The sequence below is a fragment of the Typopeltis vanoorti genome, chromosome 10 (assembly GCF_054136105.1).
Source record: "Typopeltis vanoorti isolate ZY-2024b chromosome 10, IOZ_Tvanoo_1.0, whole genome shotgun sequence".
Classification (NCBI taxonomy): Eukaryota; Metazoa; Arthropoda; class Arachnida; order Uropygi; family Thelyphonidae; genus Typopeltis; species Typopeltis vanoorti.
In genome coordinates this window covers 23,192,770-23,209,533 of record NC_143558.1, presented here as the reverse complement: position 1 = coordinate 23,209,533, position 16,764 = coordinate 23,192,770, and the positions used below count along the sequence as shown (strand labels likewise).

Below are 16,764 nucleotides of genomic sequence, written 5' to 3'. Positions count from 1 at the left end.
GAACAAAATTTACAAACAGATAGAGGGAACCGCTATGGGTTCTCCACTCTCACCTCCTCTTGCCAATTTTTACCTGGAAAATTTTGAAAAATGAGATGATTTGTTCTCTATTTGGTCTCATGGCCCAGATACATTAGACTCCTTCCTCAGTCACCTCAATAGTCTACATCCAAGAATCAAGTTTACGATGGAAAAGGAAAATAACGGTTTACCCTTCCTAGACACTTCAAGTAACACACCTTCCTAATGGTAAGCTTTCCTTCACTGTAGAAAACCCAATCACATAGGCAGATACATTCACAAACTTTCCCCCACCACCCATTTCAACAATATGGAATTATTAAAACTCTGATAGAGCCCATAATCTTTGTTCCAGTGGAACTTCTCTTTCAACCGAACTCAACCATATACACAACACCTCCCTTTCCAATGGCTACAGTGATTACAGAATTTAAAAAATAATCAGTTCCTCCCCTATTCCTCGGCCATCGCTTGAGAAGGATTTCAGAAATGCCATCACCATTTCCTACATCAGTGGCACATCAGAAAAAATAGCCAAGTCTTTGAAAAAGTACAACCTCTACACAGCTTTTAAGCCCACCAGAAACTTTCTACCCTTATCTATTCTACCAGAGATCAGCTCCCTCCTCTCTTAGTGCCTGGAGTATATAAAATACCCTGTTCCTACAAGCTGGCTTACTTTGGGCAGACAAGTAGATCAGCGACCATCCACTTAGAAGAACACAAATCATACATCTGCAATCACGACTATGATCAATCTGGCTTTGCAGACTATGTATTGGATACAACCCACAAGATCTCTTGGAAGAAAACCACCATGCTCCACCATAGTAAATTCAAAAAAGGAAAAATTGTTTTTAGAATCTGTGTTGGCACTCAGAAATCAATTGAATTCAAATAAATACAGATGCATCAAAGTTTCCAAAATTTGGGAAACAATAATTGTCAGAGGTCCCACTTTACATCCTAGGCTGCCTACAAACATATTCTTTTCTCTCTCTCTCTCTCTCTCTGTGTGTGTGTGTGTGTGTGTGTGTGTGTGTGTGTGTGTGTGTGTGTGTGTGTGTGTGTGTGTGTGTGTGTGTGTGTGTGTGTGTGTGTGTTACAAGAGTTATTTGTAATCCCTGAAGATGTCTCAATGACTGAAACGAAATATTGAAAGCATTAATTTTAATCCTTTCTTAGTGCTGTAAATATTCCATTAAATCTCCAACATGATGTCCTCCCAGCACTTAAGCCTTCTACCATGTATGGACATAACTTTTTTCCATCATCAGTAGCACTCCACCTCCCTTTTAACCCACAGGTTAAAAGGGAGGTGGAGTGCTAATAACGATACATCATACCCTTCCATCTCTACTCTTGCCAGGATGTCATCCTCATCCAACCATATCTCACTTATTCCAACAATTTTTGAGTGAATAAACTCAATGTAATCATTTCACTTCCCTTGTTTCTGATTCTTCTGACATTTTTATACAAATATAACAGCTCATTCCTGTATCTATAACAAGTTTCACTGATAACACTTATTAGATGCGACTTCTCCATGCTTTCTTTGAGCATTTCTCCTTACTCGTTTCAGAACCTTCTTCAAATCCAGCTGTTTTTCCTTTATCCCAGATCATCCCCTTCCTTTTTTTTTTTTTTCTGTCTACACACCCATTCACATCCTCTTGGACCATCAACCTGCCTCATGCTGTATTCCCCTGTCCATACTGAGTCTCCCCATTTCCCTGTTTGTCTTGCACACTTGTTTTTTCATTCTCTACACTCATGTTACCCATTTCTTCATTCATAAGCACCACTTCAATCTCTCCTTCCTTCCTTACTCTCTCACATTGTTTCTTACTGGCTCAGATTCATTCTCTATATTCACTTCTCTACCCTCCAGCAGCTGTCTCTCCAAATTACTCACACCAAAACCATTGAAATGCTGTTCATCACTCTTATACAGTTCACTTCTTCCTTCCAACTCATTCCACACATTAAAAAACTGCACTCCTTTCTCTGCACATATTTTTGCTAACTTATTATTTATAATTGTTGCTCTCCACCTTATCTTGATGATTCTAAGATTTCTGGATCTCTCAGTCTTTTAATCAGGCCTAAATGTTTCTTACTTGTTAGTCTCCAAAAGAACATCCAACTTCTTTGGGGATTACTGATATCTAGTGTAGTAGGAAGGGACATTCTAAGATTTCTGGATCTCTCAGTCTTTTAATCAGGCCTAAATGTTTCTTACTTGTTAGTCTCCAAAAGAACATCCAACTTCTTTGGGGATTACTGATATCTAGTGTAGTAGGAAGGGACTCACCTCGAAGGATGAGGTCTCAGTCTTACTTCGGCTCTTACTAGCTGATGGTTTGTATATGTACCACAGTATGCTCCAGCACAAACAAGTATGCATATCAAAGATGCTTGTCATCCAAATGCTGGAGTAGGGTATATTCAATCTGATGCCTTGACCTATGTTTGATATCCAACTATAGGAAGTCAATAGTGCTCCTGGAAGCAGGTATTAGCAAAAACTAATCAGCAAGGACAATTCCAACTGTCTTTAACATGGGCATTACATTGTCCAAGACCAAACCAACTACAATCAGGCCTGACTGTTATACTCTTGATACCATACTGCTATACTTTTGCATCAAAATCTCCTACAATGGAAAACATTTCTCCTTGGCAAGCAGTCCAAAACAGTCTGTAGGTTTTCATAAACTCCCAACTCTTAGACTTAATTAGATATATTTGCATAGACCATGACAACTGACACACTAGTAGGATGAGTCTTCAGTCTAATAAAAAAAAAATATCCTGTCGTTTATGGACTTATAACCAAGAAGAGATTTTGCCTGCTCTCTCCTCAGCATCCTGCCTTCTGAAATTCCATCTGGTCTCTATAATTCCTAGGATGTCGATTTTGCATCTCTCTCTATAGACAGCAAGATTACCCATTAGTAGCTCCCAGACATTCCAAGTGACTGTGTTAATAATCCGTCTTCTGATTCCTGGTAAGTGACCTGTTTAGAGGAGTGTAATATTTTTTATTCATTTATTTTACGAACGGCAGGGTCGCATTTATACTTTTGGAGGTTCTAAGCAAAACATCATTATGAGGCCTCAAAAGAACAAGTCTATTTCAATTGATCAAATTCATATGCATTTTTTTTTAGTTTATTGAAAATAAAAGTCGATATTTCCATAATAACTCATTTTAATAAAATAAAAATAACACAACATTGGTATACATATATTTGAATTTTAAAAAAGTATAAAAATAAATCATTCAAGTTTAAATTTTTTTAAAAATATAATAGCTAAAAGTTTTTTTATTCTGGTTTTGATTTTAGCAAATATATCTATAATGTCATCACAATTAATAGTACATTACATCTGATTCAATGCATAATAACGACAGGTCACTTGTTTTATTTTGGTTGCATAAAATTAAAAATTTGGTTGTAAAAAATTATTTAAGAAGCAAGTTGCTTCTTAAATAATTTTTTTATTTGTTTCAACACTGAAAATGAGTGTTCAGCACTTGCATTCAGGCACAAATATATTTTTAAAATTGTTTCTATGTTCGGAAAAGTAGACCTTAACCCATCATTTATAAATTTGTGCATATTTTTAATTGAAGAATTTTCTTCCTTCATCATTATTAAAAATTGCTTACTTTCATCAATAAATTTTTCTGAGTCAATATCAGTCCGATAAGTTTGTAAAATATTGTTAATACTAGTCTCGTACTTGTCTTGATCTATATCTTTCTTCAAAAAAAATGTCAAACATATCTAATATGTCCAAACAGCTTTTTGTTCATTCATTAATTTCCAAATTAGCTTATCGAAATGACATTAAAAGTATTAACAATGAAATTTTCTTTCCCATGTAATATAATCTTATCGTTATGGGAAACTTCGTCACACTTTTTTTTTCTTTTTTTTTTTTTCACTCTTTCCTTCTCATCTTTAAATTTTGTCTCATATGTTAATAAATTCCTGTCAAGGCTCCAACATCGTTAGGTCTTATGTTTCTATCTTCTAAGGCACTTTTTGCCATATCAATCCACCTATATCTTGGTCTTCCTCTGGGTCTTTTTCCTGCCAACCTGACAGAGAACATGTATACAGCCCACGGAGGCTTCGTATCTGGCACGCAACCTTAATGATTTCTTTTCAAAAAAATCAATGTTTCTAACATCCTGCAGGAATTAAAATGAAAAAATTCAAACTCCTAAATGTTTTATGACAGCTTGAAACAAAAGTAAAACTTATTACTACTATTCTTTGTACCATGTTTCTATCATCGAACGTTGGTAACACTGAATGGAAGTTACTTGTCACACAGCCATTTTAAGTCACGCGATACAACGTCAATAAGTTAAAGGTTACCATTGTAATATGATAGTGTGTTTTTAGTTTATGTTTTGGTTCACAGAATAATACTGAATACGGCCCATGTCAGATACACATCTAATTGACTGGCCCTTTGCTGCGTTTCAGTTCCCTGTTGTAGAGATTTACTAGTAGCATTTATTTGTTGTAAAATTTTGTCCCACACAACTATTAAAATTGCTGGTTCTGTATTGTCAATATGTTCAGCCAATGATGAGATGTCTAATATTTAGAAATAGGTTTTTCATGAGGAGAAATGGATAGTTAATGTCTTTTTAATTTGTTTATATCCACGTTTCAATGCCAGCTCTTGCAGACTACCTCGTTTCACTTAGTCATTTAACTATTAAAGATTTTTTTTCTAGATGTTTAAAGAGTATACCCCCATCTTGTCGAAGATGAAAAGTTATTATATATATTTTGAATAAAACAAAAATATTGCACTGCTTCCGGGCAAAACTCCATGGCATAGTTGCCAATTAAATTTAAGGAATGACTAGAGCATGGTATATAATGTGCAGAGGAACTATCTGTTTTCAGCCTAGCTAATAAACCTGTATAGACACCTTTCATATTGGCAGCGTTATCATAGCTTTGCCCTCTGCACATTTTTATCTCCAAAGATAATTATTCTAACTTTTTAATACTTCCTCTTCTAAATATAAGGAATTATGTTGTGTAATACTGATGAACCCAATAAATGTTTCTCCAATGTCAGAATTTGTGATAACGTACCTAAATATAATAACTAGTTGGTCATTATGGGCAATGTCTGGCATTCAACGAGTATTATTGCAAAATAAGCAGCTTCCTTAATTTCTGTTATTAATATTTCTCTTTCTACTTTATTAGCTAATAATATTTCTCTTTCTGTTTTATTAGCTAATAACGCTATGAATTCAACACAAGTGTGGTAATAAAGATCATTTGATCTGGCAGAACCACAGCTGGTGTACATTTTCATATGATGTTTTAAAAAAATCATCAAATTCACCTATATAATGTAAACACGATAAATAATTTCCCCAAAAATCAGAAAAAAATATCATTCATATTGCCTCGAAATGATAGCCCTAGTTTATTCAGTAACTTAATGGTAGCTATTATTATTTTTAAAACCTCTCTCTCCAGTAATTTTCTTCAGATTGTATTTGTTTCATCAATGTGACTATTTACAGAACTTGATTTTCTTTTGCAATATGTACACATTGCTCATATATGCTCAGTAGAATGCTCGTGATCACATAAGGTTTGTGTTATATTTCTCCAGTCGTTAAAACCCTTCTTTAACGTATTATTTGACTTAGAAAACAAAGTTGTTTGTAAATTGTAAAAAACAATTTACAAACAAAGCAGTAAATTGCTTTGCTGGTTTCTGAAAAAAATTAGCCACTCTCCTTTCTCCCATTCCCCTTTTTACAGTAAAAATGTGATTCATTTACATTTCTGACATATATTCTATTGCATTCTATGTATTCTTTTTAAATTTTTGATTTTACCAACATTCTGAGGCATATTTATTAAAATATACTTGATGAAATGTTCATTAATACTAATTGGCCCCCTTCTTCATCGGTAGGATAAGAGATAGATTGCTTGCTGGTAAGTACAGCCTCCGATTGAAATTTTTCTTCAAAACCCTCTTGATTTGTTTCATTTACTTCTTTCTCTCTTTCTATGTTTTCTGCATTATTTTGATGTTGCTTCCTATGGATGTTTTACATGTAAATGTTACAATGCTTTAAAAAAAAAAAGAGAAAGTGTGTATGTTTCAAAAAATGTGATATGAACTAGGTAGAATGAAATTAAAAAGTATCAGAGTATGTGAGAAGTGCAATAACAGACTGGAGAGTTCCAAAAATGAGAATACTGTCACTAGACATAATCAGAAAATGAAAATGCTGGTGATGATAATGGAATCCAAGTGGAAGAGCTTAGAAAAGAGATGATGAAAATGAAGCATGAAGCTAAATACAGTCGGGTCTCTTTTTATGCGGTAGATACGTTGCACAGAAAACTGCACATAAAAAATCACACAAAAGAGGCCTAACTTACGTTGAAAAATTAGGGATACGTTTCATAATTTTCTAAAACTGCATAAAACCGAAGCAATGAATTTAAATAAACCTAAAATCGCATAAAAAAAGTTTACGAAAATTCAGGAAAATAAGAATGCCTAAGTTTGTTTTAAAGCTTTATTCATTTAATTTTATTGAAAAGTGACAATTTTTTTTTTTTTTTTTACATTTTGTCATCAGAATTATCGTCGCTATTAGACAATATTTGGCAACGTTTGCGAACTAGTGCAAAATCACTTTCATCACCAGAAGAGATAGTCAGCGTATCAGATCTGTATGGTAAAGGCAATGGTTCTTCACAAACAGAATCAGCTTCACCCTCGTTCTGTGCTGATTTTTTTTCTTCTGACAATGTAATCAGTGATTAAACTTTGCGATGATGATTTCACTAATTTTTTATACAGCTCGCGATATCCAAACATACAGTTCTTCAGCTCACGTTGAAACTTAAAGTCTCGTTCAGAATTTGTGTCATTAACAAGAAAATGATTTTTCAATTTATTGCACACTTCAAGACCTTCTCGAATTATATTTGCAGTGAGGGGGACAGGTTTTTCTGAATATTTTCTTCACAAGTTTGTATTGTAGGGTGAAAGTGCTTTTCGAAACCGTAGTGCCGTGATTTTTTAAAAGTAATAGGCCTACAGAATTAAATTTTGATATGAATAAGAGACAAGGGACTTTGTTTAATTTTGGTGTTAAGAAATCTCTTATTGAAGGTGTTTGTGATGCAACAGATTTTTATTATTCTTATTTTTATTATTATTCATCCACCTCCAGCCTACAAAGCGATCTCCAGGATGTACAAAAGGAGGTAAAAACTATCAGCACAGAGGAGAAAAAGTCTGCATTCACTCGTAAGTACTCATAATAATATTATAAATTTCTGGTTATCAGAATGGGATATATCAATGAAAATCAGCACAAATCAATTTAATGATGTTTATGTTTAATTGATGTTTAATTAATAATTAATGATCAATTATTAATGAATAATAAAAAATCAGCTAAATTAACAATTAATTATTAATTAATACATTGCTAAATAACCAAGGTGTTCCGTGAAATTTTCAGGATTTGTGAAAGTGTTCGTCGTAGAAAAAGTTTGGGAAATGCTGGATTACCCTAATATCGGAATGGATACTCCTTCTGTTGACACGAGCAGAAGTGTCGAAAGGTCTCGTATCTTGAAGTTATGCACCGCATAACTTCAAATCCGCATAAAAAAGATATGCATAAAGAGAGACCTGAGTGTATATGGAGGATGAAAGTGAACATCCAAAGAAGTGACACCAATGTGAATGAGAAAGAAGTTATAGAATGAGAAAGAAACATAGGAAGTGGTAAGTATCGACAGATGACAGGGTGGTATTATGTGGAGATTCAATCATTAGAGGTATGGTGAATAACAGGGTGCACAAGCTTTCCAGGTAGTGCACTGATGTAAACATCTGATGATCTGCATAGTCATCAGAATTAGTAACAGTTGTGGGGAAATGATTTGAATGGCGAGAAAAGGAATGTTAAAAGGGATCAGAGGAATTTATTGTGAAAGTGAATTTATTATCACATTTATTGTGATAATAGCTTGTTGGGAAAGTGGTTTGCATGTTATTGAGGTATAATATTGGTGAATTGGGAAGTAGAGCAGAGATAATAAATGGCAAAGTTGTGACAAGCAATGTGTGTGGGTATGCAGGTTTTGTATGGAGTGAATGTGAAGGGAAGATGGAATACATTTAAATAGATTTCGTGTTGGACATCTAGACCAACTGTTGTTTGCTAGGAGCACAGAATCTAGATAAAGTTAGTATGACTAAGGATCAGAGTGAGACAGAAAGAGATTGAGAAGCAGGGCATGAATGGACAGGAAGATTTATACAAAAGTGGAGAGTTCCAAAAAAGTTCCAATTCAGTGCAGATTGATGGAATGTATAAGGGTGAGGATAAGAGCAATATGAATGAAAACAAGAGTAAGGACAGGAGAATGGGAGTGGTCTGAGTGGAGGAGGTGCACTACGGTGGCTAAAGGACCATCAGAAATAATGGGGCTAAGTTTGTGGTACTGATAGAGTTCAGTATGCCCAAAGATAATTGGTATAAATAAAGCCTGGTTGTCTGAGGATCACGTACTACTGTGAGGAACAGATATGATGGGATATAGAATTTTCCAAGAGCACAGAAGGTGAAAAAGAGGTGGGGGGGTATTAATGATAACAGAGGAACTGTCCTCTAAAAGTGGAAGTGAAAAGTAGTAGAACATCTTAAGATTTTGAAGCTGTTTGGTGTGAGGCTGATATTAATAGTGTATTTAACAGCATGTTATAGGTCAGCGGTGGCGAACCGTTTTACGTGTGCGTGCCAAAAATTTACAAATTGAGTTGCTGACGTGCCGGCACGTGCCAAAAATTTACCAATCTATTTGCTGACATGCCGGACAGTTTTTAATAGGGGAAAAATTAATAGAAAATTAATCTAACTTAATTTATTATTTATAACATATACATTTATTTATAATATTATTTTATAAATTATATTTTATTTTATTTATAATATTTATTTATATATAAATTTATAATGTTATTCAGTGTAAAATAGATTATTGTATTATTAAATTGATTTTCTTTATGTTGGTTTGGAAAAAAAAAAAAAAACTAGTGAGAAAAATATTTATGCATTGTAAACTCATCATCGAAGTTAGCTGAGCAAGGGAAGCAGCAGAAGAATGTCAACTTGTCGGGGAAACGCTTACCATATTCACTCGAAAATAACTCTCCCCCTCATAGCACTGGTACCCCTGAGTTTACTTGACAAAAAAAGACATTAAAAACTGTTGCATATGCCTCGCACACGAAAAATTTTTAAACATGTTCACTTGCTCCGTGTGGTTAACAACACGCCTTCCCCAACAGCCATTGTACTGCAGATGCAAGAAAAACAAGTAGTTTTATTGTATCCCTGATTAAGGTACAGAGGCTTTTTCTGTGCAATATATTTCTCAACAAATAGTGCAATTAGAAACAGCTGGAATAAAAACTGCGCTAACTAATGAATTATATGTCCCCTCTCACAGAAACTATGCTGCATAGACTCAAGCAAAACAATATGTTGCACTGGAAACAGAGTATCTAACTAAAAACACTTGTCCAATTTTTCAATTACATGAAAGAAGTGTTTGATTTATTGCATTTGAAATACTCGATGTCATTATGACAGCTCACAAAGGCTAACTTCAAATAAAATTCTAGCACGAATTGAAATATGCCATATAATGCATGTGACATTATATGGCATATAATGTGTGAGGTCCTGTGCCAGCTCAAATGCAAACAAGCAGCAATAAAATTCAACCCGAGGTTGAAACTTTGTGTGAGTTGAGTCCACTGATAAAGAGAGGTTCCGTCAGAATGATAAACAACACTCCGTCGTGAATGTGTTAAAACTAAGAAATATATAGTGAATGTTGTTATGACAGTTTCACATGTTATGGAATTCGGTTGAAGAGAATTAGCATTTCAACTCAAAAATTGTTGGTTGTCTTTGGGTTGCACAACCGTTTGTTAATACCACCAATCATATGCACATCTTCATAGCTGCTCTCTGGTGTATAACAAAATTTAACTTGTATGTATTGTAACAATTAAAAAAAAAAAGTTGAATAATTTATAAGCATATAAAAGGATATCACCTGTAAATCGTTGACATGCCAGCAAACTTCTCGGGGGCATGCCATAGGTTCGTCATCTATGTTATAGGTTATCATTCAGGGCAGATATTTAGTGTTGTTCAGTGAGAGTTTGAAGTACCATATATGTTTAGCCACGCTGGGACAAATGAGTGTGAGTGCAGGAATGACTGTGAGGAAATAGTTTTTATTATTATTTTTTTTTTTTTTTCTATGTTGGGCCCATACACAGGAGGTTGATTGGTCAACCTATAGTACATTAGTACTGTGTATGGGTGGTGGGTTGGGAAAGGAGGAATTTGTTTACATTTGATTTGAATAACTTTAAATTGTATTCATTGGGAAACACAGCATGTGGTAGACTGTTCTGCAGTGCAGCAGTTGCAGGGATGAAGGAAGAGGAAAAAAATTTGTTCTGTTTGTTTCTAGGTGCACTGTGAAGGGATGATGTGCAGCAACTGCACATGTTCCAGTGAGCTTAATACTGAGCGGGGGAATTATTGATGTTATTTCGGATGAGCATTTCCCATGGAAATATTTGTAGAATATACTTACTGCAGAGACCAAACGTCTGTGTGAAAGTGGGGGAGAGAGTTGGTAAGGGATGGATCATTGATAAGTCTAACTGCCCTCCTTTGTATTGAGTCGAGCATTTTGAGAGAGCTTTTAGGGGCCCCACCCCATATGTGGGAGCAGTATTCAATAGTTGGGTGGATTTGTGACTTGTATAATGTTAGTAGCTGTTCAGGGGTGAAGTAACGTCTTGAGCGGAAGAGAAATCCTAGTTTTTTTGAGGCTGAGAGTGCAATGTTTGAGATATGTTTGCCAGGAGAGGTTTGATGTGAGGGTAATTCCGAGGAGCGAGATCTCAGGCTGTCTGGAAATTTGGGTATCGTCGAAAAGGATACTGGGAAAAAGTTGTTCTTTTTTATGGGAAATAGTACAGAACTGGGTTTTGTTGGCATTGAAATTTATGAGGTTATCTGAACCCCATTGTAGGATGGCTTGGAGATCAGAGTTGAGGGTGGTGGTGGTTGATGTTCTGTAGGATGAGGTGAGTTGTGTGGGGTAAGGCTTATCAAATGCAAATGAGGAGTGTAGTATGCTGCCATCTGCAAAACTGTGTATTGGGTTGGAGGTCAATTGCAGTAGGTCGTTAATGTATAGCAGAAACAGGGTTGGTGAGAGGACAGAACCTTGTGGGACCCCAGCATTAATTGAGTGGTGCGAAGATAGGGAGCCATCCACCATCACACACACAGCGTGCGTCCAGACAGAAAACTGGCGATCCACCTACAAAAGTCCTGGGTCAGACCGAATGATGGTAGTTTGCCTAGTAGGCCTTTGTGCCAGACCCGGTCAAAGGCTTTGGAGATATCTACTGCAACCACTTGAGATTCGCCAAACCTCTCCATAGCATTTGTCCAGAGATGGGTGACGTATGCGAGTAGATCTCCTGTTGATCGGCAGTGGCGGAATCCATGCTGGCAGTCATTTATTTGGTGAGTGTCTTCAAGATAGTGTAGGAGGTGGGAATTGATGATTTTTTCCATTACCTTTGACAAGACTAAGATAAGCGAGATAGGGCAGTAATTGGATGGCAGTGACTTGTCACCCTTCTTGGGAATGGGCTGAATATAGGCCAATTTCCAGTTTGTGGGATAGATTCCAGTGGAGTAGGAGAGTATATATAGGTGACATAGGATAGGGATCAGTTCTGGAGCACAATTTTTCAGAATAATTGGGGGGGGGGATGTCATCGGGGCTAGGAGACTTTTTTGTGTCTAATTGGGACAGTATTTTTCTGATTTCATCCTGGCAAAAGGATATAGGGGGCATTGTATGTTGGGTGTCTAGAATGGTTGGGGGACATTTACCATCGTCAGTTATGCATGCATTTGAAGCAAAGTATGAGGCCAGAAGATTGGCTTTTTCTGTGGGTGATGAGGCAGTAGAGCCATCAAGGTGTAATAGGAGCAGGAATAGTGTTGGACAGAAGTTACGGCCAATTGCTTTGGCAAGAGACCAAAAGGCTCGGCTGCCGTTTGGACAGGCTGCTAGTTTCCTGCTGTTTGCTCTTTCGAACTCTGTTTTGGAAGCGTTGATTGTGTTTTTGCATCTATTACGGGCTTCGGTGTAAGCTTTGAAGGAGGATGAGATTCTTGATTTCAGCCAGTTGTGGTATGTCTGGTGTTTCATCTCTACAGCCTTGGCACATCTTTTGGAGAACCAGGGTTTCGTTAGGGAATGCAGTTCAGAGTGTTGTGTGGAATGCACATATTCATGCCGATGAGGATTACTTTGGTAATAAGCTCGGTGAATATGTTTGGGTTGGAAGGCCGGAAGCAATAGTCCAACCATGGGAATGCGGCATAGAAGTTGTGGAGGCTGTCCCACTTGGCACTGTTATAGTGCCAAACTACTCTTGTATGGGAGTGTCTGTATAAACCTTGTTGTATGGGGGAGATGAGCACTAGTTCTGGGATAGATGAGTATATGATGTGCGGAGATGATTATGAAGAGTTGGGTACAGTTTCCCAGATTTCAAATCTGAATGGGAAGGTAATGACATTGTGTAATGATAAGTGTGGACCCAAGGGGATGGTGAAATGCCCGAAGTATCAAACATAAAGGAGAGAAGTTTTTGGCACTGGTCGGCTCAACTTGGCCAAAAAAAAAAAGTTATTGGCATCGGCGAGACCTGGTTGTCAGGGAATGATGTATTTACTGGGATAGAATAACGAATATTGTATTTTCAGAGAATATAGAGGAAATAAGGCAAAGGTCCAGAAGATGTGGACAACATGCATCAGCAGATTAGCACAACGAGTGGCTGAGCAATTATCAAAGGAGACTTCAACTATGAGGATATAGATTGGAAGAAGGAAAAAGCATGTGGCATAATGGAATTTATAGTTACTAAGGGATAATTACCTGAAACAGTATGTTATGGAGGCACCAGGGGTTTGAGAGTATTGGATCTGGTAACAGAATCAGAAGATTTATCTATAACTACAGTAACAATTTTACCTCCGATTGGGGAAAATGACCATGCAATCTTGTACTGGGAGGTTGCTTGAGGTGTGGAAATTTCATTCAAGAAATGGTTTATGTGGAACTACAAAGCTGGAGGCAACTTGGAGTAGTGCCATAGCATTAGAAACTACATGGAATGAATGTCATTAGTGCATGGGAAGCAGTCAAGGATTGTTTGAGTGAGGCGGTATATACCCAGAGTGCATACCCAGGTTCAGGAGGATAAACCGAGCAGGGATTAAGTAGATGAGTAATAATATGAAGCAGGAGGTGTAAAAAAAAAAAAAAAGAATTGTGGAAGGAATATAAACAAAAAAAAAGTGATCGGTATGCTCATGAGAAATATAAAGCACAAGAAAAGGTAACTATTATGGTAGGGAAGGCTAAATCAGATTTTGAGAGAAAATTGGCTAAGCAGTCCAAAGTAAATCCAAAAGTTTTTTGGATTTTTTTTTTTTGCTACATAGCAAGTAAGTAAGTGAAAGAATGATTATGGAAAGATAACTTTGCTCAGTGCTGATGGTAGAAAAGTGACAGAAGCAGAAGAAATTGTTGAATTACTAAGGCTTTGATATATCCATGTCCAGACTATCTGCTCGCATTTGATGCCTGGGTGTCTTGGGAATGTGGGTCACCAAAATGGTTTCAGGTCTACTTCATATGATGGCAGACTGAAAGTCTGGGAGTAACTAAAAACTGACTGATAATAGGAGGGATATGCATATACCCCTATAAAGGGGTTTTATAGAATAGACGTGGGGAAAATTTTTCAGTATATGACAAGAGGGGAGAAGTCATCATTACTGGAAGCTCAGTAAAGGTATAGTTAGTAAAGATGTAAAGATTAGATTTTTTTTGTTATGAGGGTGAATAATGGGTTGCCTAAGGTGGTTATTGATGCTTTTTCAGCGAATCAGTTTAAGAAGAAATACAATGGGTATTCTGTTAAAAATGAGGGTTTTGGCGAGAATGAGTTTTTTGACAGATTGTAGATGGTATTGTTAGTATTATATAGGTATCTCCATGGGATCAGAAGACTGATCACAAAGATATATGTATACTACAAATATGGTTAGTAAGGGCTTCCTGCAATCAGTCTTAGATTCCATGAAGATATCCAGTTAATAATACAAATGGCAATTAAAATAAAAAGCCAAATGGCTAGTTTTCTGGCAACTTAATAGATATTAAAGGGATAAAAATCCTATGTTGTTATATAGCTAGTAAGTGAAACTCAAGATCGATAACTATGATCTATGAGTTTCAATGCCGAAAAACTATCGGCGAAGGCAATTTGAAGCAAAGGTGGAGCAAGCTCCCTCACTATTCTTGATATTCTCTCATAACGTAAAACACAGCTCCTAGGAGATGTAATACTGTCATTACATTATGAGGAGAGGTCACTACCCAGATCGGTTTCAACCTTTTTTGAGGTCTCATCAGTGAGTAGGTAGACCTGGAAGATATCAAAGCTTAGTGAAAAGAACTTACATACCTTCACTATAAGAATGCCATAAAGGTGTGCTTATATTTTGTAATTAAAATGAAAAGCCACTAAGCTTTGATATCTTCCAGGTCTACCTACTCACTGATTAGACCTCAAAAAAGGTTGAAACCGGTCTGGGTAGTGACCTCTCCTCATAATGTAATGACAGTATTACATCTCCTAGGAGCTGTGTTTTACATTATGAGAGAATATCAAGAATAGTGAGGGATCTTGCTCCACCTTTGCTTCGAATTGCCTTCGCCTATAGTTTTTCGGCATTGAAACTCATAGATCGTAGTTATCGATCTTGAGTTTCACTTACTAGCTATATAACAACATAGGATTTTTATCCCTTTAATACAAATGGCAACTAATGTTTGATCTGATCAAATGTTAGCCATAAAAATGCCAGTCAAAAATACCCTCCTCTGCATATAAACCAACGCCGTTGAGGTTGAATTAATGTCATTGGAAAACTGATTACTATTAATCAGTTCAAGACATATTAACAATAAAGGTTGCTTTATCCTCTTCAAATACAATTTACTTGCACCACTCACAACAAAAAGAAGAAATTCAAATATAATGCCATGAATCTTTGGACACGAAGCTTCCTATTAATACTACTTGCAAAAATAATCAAAGGACCTGTAAACAAGAACCTACTTTTAGATGATAAGGTTCAACTGTTCACGCAATTCTATAATAATAACATGTTTTCTTAATGATAAAATTGTTATTGGATAATACTACTGTACAGAGAACAGGTAAAAGATTTCAATACATAACACTTGGGTGAACAAAATTCGAAACGCTACAATTTTCATAACATTTTACAATTTAAACTTTCCTGTCTAAAAGTGAAGGACTCCCTCTAGTGGATTATCGTTTCTAAGATATTGTTCCAAACCGAGGGGATTAATATGATATTATTGCACTCGTCGTCTAAATGTAGTAATATCAGCATTATTACTAAAGAACAACATATTATTAAAATATATATCACACGAATAGGGATAATCCACAGTACAGTATCAGTAACCTGGGGAATCACGCAGGAGCCGTTCTTTCTCTTCAGTTCTGTTTAACATATTATTAAGAGAGACTTCCAGGCAGTCGCTTAGCTAGAGCTTTTGTCGCCTGAGTTTGCCGCCCCTCTCAATACACACCAAAAGTACTACAAAAAGTCAAAATGACGTATAGGCAGTAGCGCACCCAGGGAGGAGGACAAGGGGCCCTGAACCCCCCCAAAAGAAAAAGTTAAAAAACACTAGAAAATTTTCCAAAATACTTTTCCTAATTAAAATTCATTTTTTTAATTTATGTTGTGTCATGTCTTCTATTTCTATACTACTTATGAATTAGGGGTCACATAAGGTGAGAGAACCCTATAACACTGTTTCTCAACCTGTGATCCGCGACGATGGGACAGGTGGTCCACAGGCTTAAATTAACCAAATAAATCTATATCTTTTAATTATCCAAACAAAACAAATTAAAATTGAATAAGTAAGTAAAAATTATTGAAATAAAATTAATATTTAAAAAAAAAATAGCGGCAAAATGTTCATTCCATGAACATTCTGCCACTATTTTAAATTGTAGCGGCAGAACGATGAGTAATAAAAGAGGGGGGTGAAGTGAAAAACAATATGGTTTTATTGCTTCCACCTTCCTTTGTTGTTTTGTCAGATTTGAAGTGAGCATGTGTTGTCCACATGACCATATTTCAACCAATTGCTTGTTGTTTATTGATTTTTATTGTTGAAGGTTTTCTTCCTTCAACCAAGGCTCAATATATCTTCAGAAGTGCTAAGTAATACTTGGACAAAATGTGTTGTGAGTTAAATTCAGTATTTATATATTTTTCTGAAATCGCGCGAAAATCAAGCTGACAATTCAGTTGAAATGCTAACTCTTTTCAACCGAATTCCAATAATATGTGAAACTGCCATAACAGAATTCACTATATATATACATACATATATATATACATATATATATATACATATACGTAAAGTATATCTTAGTTTTAACACGTTAACGAATTTTAACACT

The 16,764-nt window shown here is 35.9% G+C and overlaps 1 protein-coding gene across 2 annotated transcripts in view; it reads right to left on the bottom strand.

Moving 5' to 3' along the window:
• LOC150102226 (uncharacterized) overlaps nucleotides 1–15,507 on the bottom strand; it is a 92,971-nt gene extending 77,464 nt beyond the window's left edge. For both annotated transcript variants that reach the window (XR_016548943.1, XM_090399393.1), the window contains exon 1: nucleotides 15,373–15,507. The gene's annotated coding sequence lies outside the window, so the exon portion shown is untranslated. The remainder of the gene's footprint in view (nucleotides 1–15,372) is intronic.
• Between the last annotated feature and the right edge of the window lie 1,257 nt (nucleotides 15,508–16,764).